The sequence below is a fragment of the Spinacia oleracea genome, chromosome 6 (assembly GCF_020520425.1).
Source record: "Spinacia oleracea cultivar Varoflay chromosome 6, BTI_SOV_V1, whole genome shotgun sequence".
Taxonomy (NCBI): Eukaryota; Viridiplantae; Streptophyta; class Magnoliopsida; order Caryophyllales; family Amaranthaceae; genus Spinacia; species Spinacia oleracea.
The window spans coordinates 1,994,959-2,011,136 of record NC_079492.1 but is presented as its reverse complement, the minus strand read 5'-3'; positions in this window follow the sequence as shown (position 1 = coordinate 2,011,136).

The window sequence follows — 16,178 nt, the reverse complement described above, 5'->3', positions numbered from 1 at the left end:
GTTATTGTCTTCTCTATTCTCAGTTTCTTGATTGTTTCTTAAGTTCCGCAAGAAACTTTATCAAAGTTCTAATTACAATTCACCCCCCCCCTCTTGTGCGTGTTCCTACTGGAATAACAGTTGGTATCAGAGCCAGTACTCACCAAAACACAGGAAACCCTGTTTGAGTCAAGTTCCTGAAAGTATGAACTCACAAGAGAAACTGGAAGAAGGTTACTCGACACAAAGGCCACCTATGTTCAATGGCAAGTTCTACTCATACTGGAAGAATAGAATGGAGATATTCATCAAAGCTGAAAATTACCAAGTTTGGCGTGTAATTGAAGTTGGAGACTTCGAGGTAACAAAGACCAATGCTGAAAACGAGGTAGTTCCTAAACCAATGTCTGAATTTTCTAAAGAAGACTTTGATAAATATGAGATGAATGCCATGGCTGTCAAAATCTTGCATTGCGGGCTTGGACCTCATGAACACAACAGAGTCATGGGGTGCAAGAACGCAAAACAGATTTGGGAACTACTTCAAGTAACCCACGAAGGAACTAATGAAGTTAAGCGTTCCAAAATTGACCTTTTGATGTCTAAATATGAAAGATTTGAGATGCTTCCAAAAGAAACTATTCAAGAAATGTTCACTAGATTTACTAACATAACCAATGAATTAGTTTCTCTTGGTAGAATCATTCCCACAGATGAACAGGTAAGAAAAATACTAAGAAGCATGCCACAAGATGATCGCTGGAGAACAAAGGTCACTGCACTGTTTGAGACCAAGGACTTCACCAAGTTCAACATTGAACAACTTGCTGGTTCCTTGATGACACACGAACTGCATCTTGGAGCTGCTGTTCCCGAGAGCTCAAGAAATCGAGGACTCGCTCTAAAGGCTGAGGAACTCGATGAATCTGAACCAGATGAAGAAGAGGCTGCCATGCTGGTCAGAAGAATGAGAAAGCTCTATAGGAACTTCAAACCAGGAAACCAGAAAGGAAGGAACTTTGCCAAGAAAATCACTAGTTCCAAAACTGAGCAAGGTTGCTTCAAATGTGGAGAAACTGATCACCAAATTCGTGAATGCCCTCTGTGGGAGAACGACAAGACCAGAGGAAAAGGGAAGGAACAGGTCAAAGATCGCTTTAACAAGTCTACCTTCAACAGACCAAACTTCAAGAAGGCCATGATAGCTGCATGGGGCGAAGCAACAGACTCAGAAGACGATGAGGAACAACCAAATGAAGAAACTGCAAATCTCTGCCTTATGGCTAGAACAGAAGGAACTGATCAAGTTCCATCAGAAGAAGTAAGTTCCTCCACTCTTCAGTGTCTCTCAAAGTCAAAACTAATTGAACTGTTGCTAGAAACTCTAGATGATTATAAAAAGCTAAGTATATTAAAAGCACAAAGTGATAGAGCCTTGGAACTCAGTAAAGACCACATAAATTATCTGAACAATATTAGATCTGATGTCCAAGGCAGGTTCTTTGAATTACTAGATAGAAATACCTCTATTAATGAGTCATTCGAAAAAATTAGAAATGAAAACATCCTTCTACAAGTTCAACTCAGTCAATATAAGATGTTTAATTTAAGTTTAGATCCTACAAAATCCTTGGAAATCAACATGGGAATTTTTAACATCGACTTAGAAAATTTAAACAAAGATCTGATCACCACAAAGGAACAAAAAGAGAAACTGGAAAGGGAACTATCCATGGCCAGGGCACAGAGACAACCACCTAAAGTTCCTCCCAAATGGATTGAGAATGCTCAATCTAAGAGAACAGAAGGATTGGGCTTTAACCATAAAAATAGTCATAAGAAGAAGTATGTGGATCTTCCTAGTGTAAAAGTCTGCTTCTCATGTGGAAGTGGAAGTCACATAAGTACTGAGTGTTCCAAGATGAAGGAACAGGATCAAAGAAACATAAATTATGTAAAACAAAAATGGGTTAAGAAGTCTGAAGTTATAGTTGAAAAGGAACTCGAGGAAACCCGAGTTCCTGTAACTAACCTTTGATCTCTTTACAGATTCTAGTGAAGGGGAACAGCTCGTGGTATCTCGACAGCGGGTGTTCCAAACACATGACAGGAGACAAATCTAAATTCCTCTCACTAGAAGCCTACAATGGAGGAACTGTGACCTTTGGAGACAACATGAAAGGAGAAATTATTGGAATTGGAAAAGTTGGAAGGTCAAGTTCCTACGCCATTGAAAATGTATTTTTAGTCGAGGGTTTGATGCACAGTCTACTAAGCATCTCTCAATTCTGTGACAAAGGAAACTCTGTAAGTTTTACTTCTGAAAACTGTCAAATCATAAACAATAACACTGGGAAGGTTATTTTGGAAGGAACTCGTAAAGGGAACACATATTCTGTGGATCTCAATACAGTTCCCAGGAACAATCTAACCTGCCTCAGTGCCCTTGAAGAAAATTCCCTACTATGGCACAGGAGGTTTGGACATGCTAGTTTCTCGTTGCTTGACAAACTAAGATCAAAGGAACTGGTTCGAGGACTCCCCTCAATCAAGTTCCTAACTGATAAAGTGTGTGATGCATGTGCAAAAGGCAAGCATGTCCGAAGTTCCTTTAAATCTAAGAAATTGGTAAGCACCACAAAACCATTGGAACTCATCCATATGGACTTATGTGGACCAATGAGAATTCAAAGCAGAAGTGGGAAAAAATATGTATTAGTTATTGTTGATGATTACTCTCGCTTTACTTGGGTCATATTTCTAACAAGCAAGGATGAAACGTTTGATGAGTTTGTTACATTTTCAAAGAAAATCCAGAAAACCACAGGTCACCAACTGATCCATATAAGATCAGATCATGGAACAGAATTTGAAAACTACAAATTCGATGAATACTGCAAGGAACAAGGTATGGACCACAATTTCTCAGCTCCCAGAACTCCACAACAAAATGGAGTTGTTGAGAGGAAAAATAGAACCCTAGAGGACATGGCAAGAACCATGCTAATAGCCAGTTCCTTGCCTAGGAACTTCTGGGCTGAAGCAGTCAATACTGCTTGCTACATTATAAATAGAGTTATGATTCGAGCAATCCTAAACAAAACCCCCTATGAGCTACTAAAAGGTATAAAACCCAACATCTCTTACTTTAGAGCCTTTGGGAGCAAATGTTTTGTCCACAACAATGGAAAAAGGAACTTGGGGAAGTTTGATGAAAGAAGCGACGAGGCAGTGTTCCTAGGATATGCCTTAAATAGCAAGGCTTATAGAGTTTATAACAAAAGATCTATGTGTGTTGAGGAAAGTGTACATATAATATTTGATGAATCTAACAAAACTGACATAGTACAGGAACAAGAATTTTTCGAGATTGGTTTATCTCGTGCTGCAGAAAATGATGAGGAGTTCCAAATAAGCAAACACACAGCAAGAGGAACTGCTCAACAAAATCAAGAAGTTCCCGTACTAGAGGAACAAGCAGAAAACCAAGAAGATCCAGAAACAACACCAGAGGAACCCCAACAGGGAACTCAGGTCATAGAAGGAACTGACGAAAATGCCACAACACCAGTAGCTCAATTTCAACCTAAACCTTGGAAGCATCTAAAGTCCCACCCAATGGAACTCATTGTGAGTGACATCAGAAAAGGAACTCAGACAAGGTCACAACTAAGGAACTTTTGCGCATTCCACGCGTTCCTCTCCATATTTGAGCCAAGAAATCACACTGAGGCTCTGGAAGATGCTGACTGGATCATTGCCATGCAAGAAGAATTAAATGAATTCAAAAGAAACAAGGTATGGCACTTGGAACCCAAACCAAAGCACCAGAAGGTGATAGGGCTAAAATGGGTGTTCCGGAACAAGAAAGATGAACATGCAACAATCATAAGGAACAAAGCAAGGTTAGTGGTCAAAGGTTATAATCAACAGGAAGGCATTGACTTTGAAGAAACATTTGCACCTGTTGCTAGATTAGAAGCCATTAGAATCTTAATTGCTTTTGCTGCTTTCATGGGTTTTAAACTTTATCAAATGGATGTTAAATGTGCTTTCTTAAACGGTTTCTTAGAGGAAGATGTTTATGTGGAACAGCCCCCTGGATTTGAAAATCCCGAATTTCCAAATCACATTTACAAATTAGATAAGGCTCTCTATGGACTAAAACAAGCCCCTAGATCTTGGTACGAGAGATTATCAAAGTTCCTCCTTCAAAATGATTTTAAAAGAGGTAGAATAGACAAAACCTTATTCTTAAAATCTAGAGGAACTGACTTGTTAGTAGTTCAAATTTATGTTGATGATATATTATTTGGAGCAACTAATGAAAATTTGTGCAAGGATTTTGCAAGCTTGATGAGCAGTGAATTTGAAATGAGTATGATGGGGGAACTCAACTTCTTCCTTGGTTTACAAATCAAGCAAACCGAGGAGGGAATCATGATACACCAACAAAAGTATGTGAAGGAACTCCTAAAGAAATATGAGCTAGAGTCAGCCAAAGTAAATCACACTCCCATGGGAACTGCTACCAGATTAGACACTGATCCAAATGGGAAAAGTGTGAATCAAACAAAATACAGAGGTATGATTGGATCTCTATTATATTTAACAGCCAGTAGACCTGACATTTCTTTTAGTGTAGGACTATGTGCAAGATTTCAATCAAATCCAAAGGAGTCCCATCTAACTGCGGTGAAAAGAATACTAAGATATCTCAAAGGAACTGATGACCTATGCCTTTACTATCCAAGAAGTGGATCCTTCGAGCTAAGAGGATATGCAGATGCTGATTATGCAGGTGACTTAGTGAATAGAAAAAGCACATCAGGTATGGTACAGTTCCTAGGTCCATGCATGGTTTCTTGGGGTTCCAAGAAACAGAATACTGTTGCTCTATCCACAGCTGAAGCTGAGTATGTAGCTGCTGCAGCTTGTTGCTCACAAATTCTATGGATAAAACAACAGTTAAGAGATTTTGGTATTATCTATGATTGTGTTCCTATCTATTGTGATAACACTAGTGCTATTTGTATTTCAAAAGATCCGGTTCATCATTCCCGAGTCAAACACATCCACATCAGACACCATTTCCTTAAAGATAATGTTGAGAAAGGTTTGATCAAATTAGACTTTTGCCAAACTGATCACCAAATTGCTGATATTTTAACTAAGCCTTTGAACAGAGAGAAACATGAGAAAATGAGAATGGAACTCGGAATGATCAAGCTAAGGTAATTGCCAAATTGGAGTTCCTCTAAGGCAAAAGCAAAAATCATGGTACATATAGACTATTACAAACACAAAATCTTGTGTGCAAACATAGTTGAAGCTTACCATCGTGGCAAATTCACTCACACTTCAAATGAGCAAGGTAAGCAGTTCCTTTCAAACTAGTTAAATCAGAGATACTAAATTAAGCAAGTCAAAGTCAAACACAATTTTTTTTCATTTTCCTTTTATTTTTATCTATTTATTTTTTTTAATTAAAAAACCGAATACCCATATTCAAAGAATGTTTGGAACGGTTCCATTGGCAATAAATAGGAGAAACTCTTCACTTTCCACAATCAATCCATGCAACCCCCTTTCTCTCTCTCACACGCCTTCTCCACTGACATCACCTCTCCTTCCACCTATAAAATAAAAAACCTCAACCATGGTTCTCACAAGCAACAACACTGATCTCACATCCCTCAAACGAAAGAGAAACCCTTCATCTCCTGTTCCCATGGATACCTCACCCATTCAATCGCCAATTCCTCTTCGATCCCACAATCCAATGCTCGCAATCACTCAGGGGGAACAAACCAACACTGACATCGAAATGAAATCCCCAATCTCAAACCCTAGATCCTCCACAAGAAAATCCAAAAAACGACGAGTGGAAGCTTCTGGTGAAAACATCGAGGAAACAGAGGAGAATGCTCAAACTCAGGGGGAAGTAAAAGGGTCCAAGAAACTCACTGCAAAGGAAAACAATCTGGTCGAGGGGTTCGCAATCAACTCAACATGGTGTGAAGCCACGAAATTTAAAGAGTTGATGGAAATCCTTGAACAACAAAAGTGGGTAAGTCTGTTGAGTACCTATGCCAAATCCCCCTTAATTCCTGAAGCTATGAAAGAATTTTGCAAGAACTTTGCATGTGTTGATAATGTATGCTCAAGTAAAGTGAATGGAACTCGCATCGAATTTGATGCCTCTTATCTGGAACAGCTGTTTGGTACACCCAATAGGGGTTTTGATATGTGGCTCAAAGGTCAAATCACAGTGACCATAGATAATGTAGATGAGAAAGATATAGTTGGTTCCATTGGAGGAGATTCTAAAGTATCCACCTCCACCTCACACAACTGCTTTTCACCTCTTCAAAAATTACTGTTTAATATTGTGTGGAGAGGTGTAGTTCCTCGAACTCAGAAAAGGAACATAGCAAGTCTGTTTGATGCATGTCTCATGTATTGTCTTGAAAGGAAAATTCCCATAAACTTTCCTGCAATCATGATCAAACACTTATCCACCTGTATCCCCAAATTCAAAATTCCATACTCCTCCCTTCTCACAGAAATCTTCAAAAGCTTCTCAGTTGACCTTAGCCCATACTTTGTGATTCCCTTAAAATCCACCCAAATCCTTCAACTTGAAATGCTCCATCTATTAAATCTTAAAGTGGTTCAGGGTAAAGTCATTAGGGCTGGAAAGGAAGAGAAACAAGATGAGGAAGATCAGGAAGGAATTGCAGTTAAAGAAGAAGTGGAGGAGGAGGAGGAACTCGAACAAATAGAGGTCCCTTTACCTCGAGGGAACAGGAAGAGTGTAGGAAAAAGAAAGAGCATGAGGGTAGCAATGAAGGAGAACAAGAAAAGAGGGCCTGTCTTCATGGAAATAAATGAGGAAGGGGATGTCAAGGAGATGCCCATAGAGGAGGATGCTGTTCCCCTGAATCAAGAGGAACTGCCTGAAACTGTTAGGCCAAGAAAAAGGACACCCAGATCCTCCAAAAAGTCCAAAGCTCGTCGTGTTCCATCTGAACAGGAACATGTTCAAGATCATGGGGGTGCCTGGAACACAAAGGATGATCAGATATTGGAGCTAAAGGCAACAGTTGCTCGTCTGGTGGAACTACAGGAGGGAACAGATCACAGGATTAGCTCAATGCAGGCCCACATAGGTGCATTGGTTACAAGTGTCAAGACTCTCCAAAACGATCTTCACCACTACTCAGAACAAGCCAATGCAACTCGTGCCACAATCCTCACCAAGATCAACAATCTGGAATCTTTTGAGGAGACTGTGATAGAAGAAACTGCTGGTTCTGGTTCCCCATCCCAAGCCTAAATCACCCTATCCCATGTTTCTTTTATCTTTTGCCATGGAACAATTTTTTTTTGCTTTCGGTTTGTATAATTTTTAAACTTGGGTATTTGTTCCATCTTATTTTGACTTGCTTGGTTACACATATCTATGCTTTCTAGTCTTGATCATTACTGCTTGCTTTCAATTTATTGTATGAGTTAGTTTAATACTTTGAGGCTAGCTTAACTTGCCAAACGTTGATCGTGGGGCACTGTGTTTGGAATGGCTATATTTCGTGCTATGCTTTTTGTTGATGTCAACAGGGGGAAGTCATGGGTGCAAACTTCCAAGGCACACTCAATCCAGTTCCTGAATCAAACTCTCTGAATCTCTCTGTAAGCCAAGGGTGCTCCTCTTTCTTCTCTCTAATCTTTCTCTTTTGTTTTTCAAATTTTATGTTCTGTTTCACAATAGTCTGTATAAGTTCTTGTTTGTTTGTACTTACTCTCTTTGTAAAAAGTTTGCAAGTGTTGTCATCACCAAAAAGGGGGAATATTGTTGTTCCTAAGTTTTGGTTGATGACACACACATATTGCAAACTTCCTGATTATGGTTGCTAAATGACTTTGAACAGGCATATGCCCAAGTTTCTATTAGGATAGGAACTTGAATAAACTGGTGAAGTTCCTGAGGTACACTTGGAACAGTCAATGGAGTTTCAGAGCTGGAAGTTGTATCTGTTCCAGTTTGAAGTCACAAGAGGAGCAACACAGTTACATATCAAGAGTTCCGAATATCCACAAGAACTATTACAGACTCATAGCCAAGAGTTCCTGTGTTAGCTAGAAAGGAACTCATCAATGTTCCTTGGCTGGAACGTCTGAAGCTTCTGAGTTGCAAGTTCCAGACAAAGGGAAGACATGAAGTCTAGGTAGTCCACTGTACTTAGAATTTTATGTAAATATTAATTATGCTAATGGTATATAGAGTACTCAAGGAACTTATGATTTAATTAGGCCATTTATTTTATTGGAAGCGATTTTTATGGAAAACATTTTCATAAATAAAAACAAGTTTTGCATATTTAATATAAAATAGATTTACGTTTTATTTTATTTAAACAAAACTTATTTTCCTAAAAATTCTCCTAAGTTTTTGTAGATAAATAAAATCTGTTTTAAAGAAATGTTTTAGGGTTTGATTGAGTCAAATCACCAACTGCTTTATGGCTGAACGTGGGAAGTGGTCTTCCCCTTGTTCCTCAAGTCAAGGGACGTGGAGACCAAAGTGCTGGCAGTTAGCAGTTGAGGTTTTGAAGGGAACTAACCCTAAGGATAAACACTATAAAAGGGAAATCGTTTTTGGTTTAAAGTACACAAACATTCTGAGAGTTTTTGCTTTCCTAAAAACGTTTTGTCTAAGATTTTCTAAAACAGTTTGTGTCCTAGTTAATTCAAAGTTCCTAAGTTTCTTATATCCTCACAAAAGCATTATTAATATCTAGAGTTATCCAAACACGAATTATATTTTGTATTAGTAAGGATAGAGTTATCCTGTTTAGACTTAGAGTTTAAGTCTGAGAGAGAGAAGTTAAGGAGTTGTAATCGAAGTAGATTACTGTGAGGAACACGAGTTTGAGAGGAACTTGTGTTGGAGAGATTATTGTAATCGAGGCATTACCATAATAAAAGAATTCTCTTCTTGATTAGTATCAAGAAGTTTTCACAATTGTTGTTATTGTCTTCTCTATTCTCAGTTTCTTGATTGTTCCTTAAGTTCCGCAAGAAACTTTATCAAAGTTCTAATTACAATTCACCCCCCCCCCTCTTGTGCGTGTTCCTACTGGAATAACACATTTCTTGCCTGTGACGATCTTAGCTCCCACTGAAACCAAGATCCGTCGATTCCGAATATCCATAGATGGAGTATTTAATGCCATTAAATACTTGATCCGTTTACGTACTATTTGTGTGACCCTACGGGTTCAGTCAAGAGTAAGCTGTGGATTAATATCATTAATTCCACTTGAACTGAAGCGGCCTCTAGCTAGGCATTCAGCTCACTTGATCTCACTGAATTATTAACTTGTTAATTAATACTGAACAGCATTTATTAGACTTAACATAGAATGCATACTTGGACCAAGGGCATTATTTCCTTCAGTCTCCCACTTGTCCTTAGGGACAAGTGTGCATTTCCTAATTCCTTTGTCGCTCGATGCTTGCTCTTGAACATAAGGTAAGAGTTGTCATCCTTATTATGTCCAGAGGTGTTCCTCAGTTTCAGAGTTCAACTGATCAAATAAACAGATAATCATAGCCTATGATTCATCCGAGCACGGCCATGCATTTCACAGTTTCTAGCTCTCCGAGTGGCCTTGTACAACTTTTAAGCATCTCATCCCGATTTATGGGAGGACAATCCCAATCTTGCGATCTTGAGATTAGACTTCGTTTGATAGGTGATTACCTGAGCGTTGCCTTTATAGCCTCCTTTTACGGTGCGACGGTTGGTCAACGTCAAAGCAACCAGTTCTCAAACAAGTAATCTCAAATCACTCAGGTATTGAGGATTTAGTGTCTAATAATTTTAATGAAATTTACTTATGACAGATTTTCATCTCTTAGAGTAAAGTTTCATAGGTCTTGTCCGATACTAGTCTTCCCAAAGTAAGTATCTATGCAAATGATTATGACATTGCCATGTCCACATAGTTCAAGAAACAGAACTACTAGTCATCTTGCATTTTAGTCGTCTAACGTTTTCTATTCGTCCAATTTTATAGAAAACTCCGACTAGGGACCATTTTCAACCTTTGACATTCAAGTTCACTTGATAGACATTTCTTAGTCACAGGACTGGTCCTGACAGTCTATCTTGAATATATTGTCAAATTGAAGGGACTCATCATTTAATAAACTACAAATTAAATGGAAAAATGAATTCTTTTCATTTATTGTGAATGATTAACCAATAATGTTTTACAAAGATTTAAACTCTAAAACTTTAAAACATTAAATAGGGATATCAAAGTCATTCTCCAATATGCTTGATTCCCATAGCTGCAGTGTGCGAGTTGTGCTTCGCCTGCGGCAGAGGTTTAGTCAATGGATCTGATATGTTGTCATCAGTTCCAATCTTGTTTATCTCGACTTCTTTTCTTTCAACGAACTCTCGTAGGAGGTGAAATCTACGAAGTACATGCTTGACTCTCTGGTGGTGTCTAGGCTCCTTTGCCTGTGCAATAGCTCCGTTATTATCACAATACAGGGCTATTGGTCCTTTAATGGAGGGGACTACACCAAGTTCACCTATGAACTTCCTTAGCCATATAGCTTCCTTTGCTGCTTCATGTGCAGCAATGTACTCCGCTTCAGTTGTAGAATCCGCAATGGTGCTTTGCTTAGCACTTTTCCAGCTTACTGCACCCCCGCTGAGGCAGAAGACAAACCCAGCTGTGATCTGAAATCATCTTTGTCGGTTTGGAAACTTGCGTCCGTATAGCCTTTAACAATTAATTCATCATCTCCACCATAGACCAGGAAGTCATCTTTGTGCCTTTTCAGGTACTTCAGAATATTTTTGGCAGCAGTCCAATGCGCCTCTCCTGGGTCTGACTGGTATCTGCTCGTAGCACTGAGTGCGTACGCAACATCCGGGCGTGTACATATCATTGCATACATTATTGAACCAATCAATGATGCATATGGAATCCCATTCATTCGTCTACGCTCATCAAGTGCTTTTGGGCACTGAGTCTTGCTTAGAGTTATTCCATGTGACATGGGTAGGTAGCCTCGCTTGGAGTCCGCCATCTTGAACCTATTAAGCACCTTATTGATATAAGTGCTTTGACTAAGTCCAATCATCCTTTTAGATCTATCTCTGTAAATCTTGATGCCCAATATGTACTGTGCTTCTCCTAGATCTTTCATCGAAAAACATTTCCCAAGCCAAATCTTAACAGAGTTCAACATAGGAATGTCATTTCCGATAAGTAATATGTCATCGACATATAATACTAGGAAAGCAATTTTGCTCCTACTGACCTTCTTGTATACACAAGATTCGTCTGCGTTCTTGATGAAACCAAAGTCACTTACTGCTTCATCAAAACGTATATTCCAGCTCCTGGATGCCTGCTTCAATCCGTAGATTGACTTCTTTAGCTTGCATACCTTTTTAGCATTCTTTGGATCCTCAAAACCTTCAGGCTGTGTCATAAACACAGTTTCTGTTAAAACGCCGTTTAAGAAAGCAGTTTTGACATCCATCTGCCATATTTCGTAATCGTAATATGCAGCGATTGCTAACATTATCCGAATAGACTTTAGCATTGCAACTGGTGAAAAGGTTTCATCGTAATCCACACCGTGGACTTGCCTGTAACCTTTTGCAACCAATCTAGCTTTGAAAACTTCAAGTTTCCCATCCTTTTCCTTTTTCAGTTTGAAAACCCATTTGCTTCCAATGGCTTGGTAGCCATCTGGCAAATCGACCAAATCCCATACTTGGTTTTCAGACATGGAGTCTAATTCAGATTGCATGGCTTCTTGCCATTGCTTGGAGCTAGGGCTCGTCATAGCTTGTTTGTAAGTCGCAGGTTCATCACTTTCAAGTAATAGAACGTCATAGCTCTCGTTCGTCAAAATACCTAAGTACCTTTCCGGTTGAGATCTATATCTTTGCGATCTACGCGGGGTAACATTTCTAGATTGACCATGATTCTCACCAGATTCTTCTAAAGATCTCTGAGTTTCATCCTGAATGTCATCTTGAGCATTCTCTAGAGTTTGTTGTTCGACTCGAATTTCTTCGAGGTCTAATTTTCTCCCACTTGTCATTTTGGAAATGTGATCTTTCTCCAAAAAGACACCATCTCGAGCAACAAACACCTTGTTCTCAGATGTATTGTAGAAGTAATACCCCTTTGTTTCCTTTGGATAGCCCACAAGGATACATTTGTCAGATTTTGGACGAAGTTTGTCTGAAATTAATCGTTTGACGTATACTTCACATCCCCAAATCTTAAGAAAAGACACATTTGGAGGCTTTCCAAACCATAATTCATATGGAGTCTTTTCGACAGCTTTAGACGGAGCTCTATTTATAGTGAGTGCAGCTGTATTTAGTGCATGTCCCCAAAATTCTAATGGAAGTTTGGCCTGACCCATCATTGACCTGACCATGTCTAGCAAGGTTCTGTTCCTCCGTTCCGACACACCGTTCCATTGTGGTGTTCCAGGAGGAGTCAATTCTGATAGAATTCCACATTCTTTTAGATGGTCATCAAATTCATAGCTCAGATATTCACCGCCTCTATCAGACCGCAGTGCCTTAATCTTCTTGCCTAATTGATTCTCTACTTCACTCTGAAATTCCTTGAATTTGTCAAAGGATTCAGACTTATGCTTCATTAGGTAGACATAACCGTATCTACTGAAGTCATCAGTGAAAGTGATAAAGTAGCTGAAACCACCTCTAGCATTTGTACTCATTGGTCCACATACATCTGTATGGATTAAACCCAATAGTTCATTTGCTCTTTCTCCAACTTTAGAGAAAGGTTGCTTTGTCATTTTGCCAAGTAAACAGGATTCGCATTTACCATAATCCTCTAAGTCAAATGGTGCTAGAATTCCTTCCTTTTGAAGTCTTTCTAAGCGTTTCAAGTTTATATGGCCTAATCGACAATGCCACAGATAGGTGAGATCTGAATCATCCTTTTTGGCCTTTTTGGTATTTATGTTATAAACTTGTTTGTCGTGATCTAATAAATAAAGTCCATTGACTAATCTAGCAGATCCATAAAACATCTCTTTAAAATAAAACGAACAACTATTGTCTTTTATTAAAAAGGAAAATCCCTTAGCATCTAAGCAAGAAACAGAAATGATGTTTTTAGTAAGACTTTGAACATGGAAACACTCTTCCAGTTCCAAAACTAGCCCGGAGGGCAACGACAAATAATAAGTTCCTACAGCTAATGCAGCAATCCGTGCTCCATTTCCCACTCGTAGGTCGACTTCACCCTTGCTTAACTTTCTACTTCTTCTTAGTCCCTGTGGATTGGAACATAAGTGTGAGCCACAACCTGTATCTAATACCCAAGAAGTTGAATTAGCAAGTATACAGTCTATAACGAAAATACCTGAAGATGGAACGACTGTTCCGTTCTTCTGATCTTCCTTTAGCTTTGGACATTCTCTTTTGTAATGGCCTATTCCATTACAATAAAGACAACTTGATGTGGACTTGTCCTGCTTTGATTTAGCATCGCCCTTGGACTTTCCACTTTTCTTGAACGGTCTCCTTCTAGCCTTGAGTAAATCTTTGGCTTCACAGTCCAGTATTATTTCAGCTTTCTGACAAGGTGAACAAATTCTGCAACTGTTTCTTCTCTTGGTTCACTTAGGTATAGTTGCTTGAAGCGACCAAACCCACTATGTAGTGAATTGAGCAAGATAGAGACTGCCATCCTTTCGCTTATTGGTGTTCCTAGTAGACTTAGGCGATCAAAGTATGAACGCATAAGATCCACATGGAACCTCAGTGGGACGCCTACCCTCTGTTTAGTGCGAAGGAGCTGAACATGTGTTTCTTGGACTTCCATCCTATAACACCTGTTGGGAGAACTAACCTTTAGACCAGACATTGATTCAATCAACTCATGGACGTTCAGGTCCCTGTCCTCCGTGCTTCCACGACAGATATCCCTCAGATTCTTGATGAGCGTAAAAGATTCATAGGCTACAAACCTTCTAGCCCAATCATCAGGGATATTGTTCAGCATGAGACTCATAACCTTTTTGAGATCCGCATCCCAGGCGTAAAATCTCTCAGGGGTCATGTCTCTGGCATAGTAGCTTGGCATGGGATGTGACAGTACATACTCAAGTCCATTGAGTTTGACTATTTTAACTAGCTTAGCTTCCCATTCAAGAAAATTTGCCAGGTTCATCTTGACCATAAGCTCAGAACCTATGATGATGTTTTGATTGTTGTTTGCCATATTTAAAACTACAATTGAAAAGAATAAACAAATAAATAACCATTCACAGTTTCTCTTAATAAACTTAAATTCTAGCATACATGCATAATTCAATGTTCATTAAGCATTTTATTCAAGTTATGTGTTCCGGCAGGTGTGAATAAAATGATTCCAAGATCCTAAAATCATTGAAGAACTAAGCACAGTTTGTCGACTTAATCCTAAAACATCTTAGGTAAGCAAAAGTCTTTTGCTAATAGTCTAGAAACTATTCTTGGTTGATAGGTACGTCTAAGAACTTATTAGGTAAACCTATCGATTTTGCCACGACATAAAAAGACTCCTTACTTATATCGTTGAGTTTCACCAAAACTAACATGTACCCACAATTATTTGTGTACCTTGCCCCTTTAGGACCAATAAGTAACACCTCGCTGAGCGAAAACTATTACTAGATTGATGTAAAGGATATCCAAGCAAGTGTATATTTTGGCATGGCACCTTTTAACTCAATTTTTAAGTTTGGAACTTAAGGCTCTTACTATGTTGGTTAGATTTTTAGTGAACTAAAATCCTTAATCATGCAACATAATCAAGCTTTTGATCTCATGCATTTTAAGACATATTTAAAAGCAATAAATAACTTAAAACATGCATAAGATAAATGTGATCTAGTATGGCCCGACTTCATCTTGAAGCTTTAACTTCAAAGTCCGTCTTGAAAATCTCCGTGGGAGGCACCATTTTCTTCAAATAGGATAAGCTATAATTAAAACTAATTACAACTATTTGATGGTACGCAGACCATATTTGAATTGAAAAACAACTTTGGTACTTTAGACCAATTACATTCAAATTAATGGTACGCAGACCATATTTTCTATCCTATTTGGGCCATACTAGTCACTTCATAACCTGCAAAACAGTACATATACAATATATACCATTCACCCATTCATTATCATGAATGGCCCACATAGCTGGTTAGTAAAACACATTATGCATCACATAAACATTTGCAACAATTAATCAAGGGCACCAATAATCTACAAATTATTCAGTCCTTATTAATTCTAATCAAGTTGTTTTAACCTTAAGGATTTGTAGACCTAATCAAGAGTTTATGACTAAAAGGGGCTCCCACTTAAACCAATAAATTCATATGCTTTACTAATTTTAAACATAAAAATGTATTTCTAGTCTAACCGGAAACATACAAATTTAATTAAAATTTAAAGCTCATATAAATTTATAATTGAATCCACAAAGTTTAATTTAATTTCAGTCGTATTTAAATTAATTCATGATTTTAATTTTAGTAAAATAATTAGAATAAATAAAATTTATTATAATTACAATATTCAAAATTAAAATCCAAGAAAATAATTTAAATTATCAATTTTAAAATTAATTAAAATTACGTAAACTGAAAATTTCAAATTAAAATTTCAAAACGATCTAATCGCAACGCAACAACCTCACGCATCGCACGCCCATGGGCTACACGCACACAGCCATCGCTGGCCATGTGCGCGCAGCCCATGCGCTGCGTCGCATCGCTGCTGCTTACCATCGCAAGGCATCACGCATGGTGCTCGCTGCGCGCGCCAGCGCTCGACGCACGAGCATGCTGCCGCATCCCATCGCTGGGCGCAGCACTCGTCGCACGTCGCAACACGCACCCGCACGCCATCGCTGGGCGCAGCGCTCGTCGCACGCGCAACAAGCACTCGCACGCCATCGCTGGGCGCAGCGCTCGTCGCACGCGCAACAAGCACTCGCACGCCATCGCTGGGCGCAGCGCTCGTCGCACGCACAACAAGCACTCGCACGCCATCGCTGGGCGCAGCGCTCGTCGCACGCATAACAAGCACTTGCAGCGCGCGAGCGATCGATGCTTGGCGCAGCACT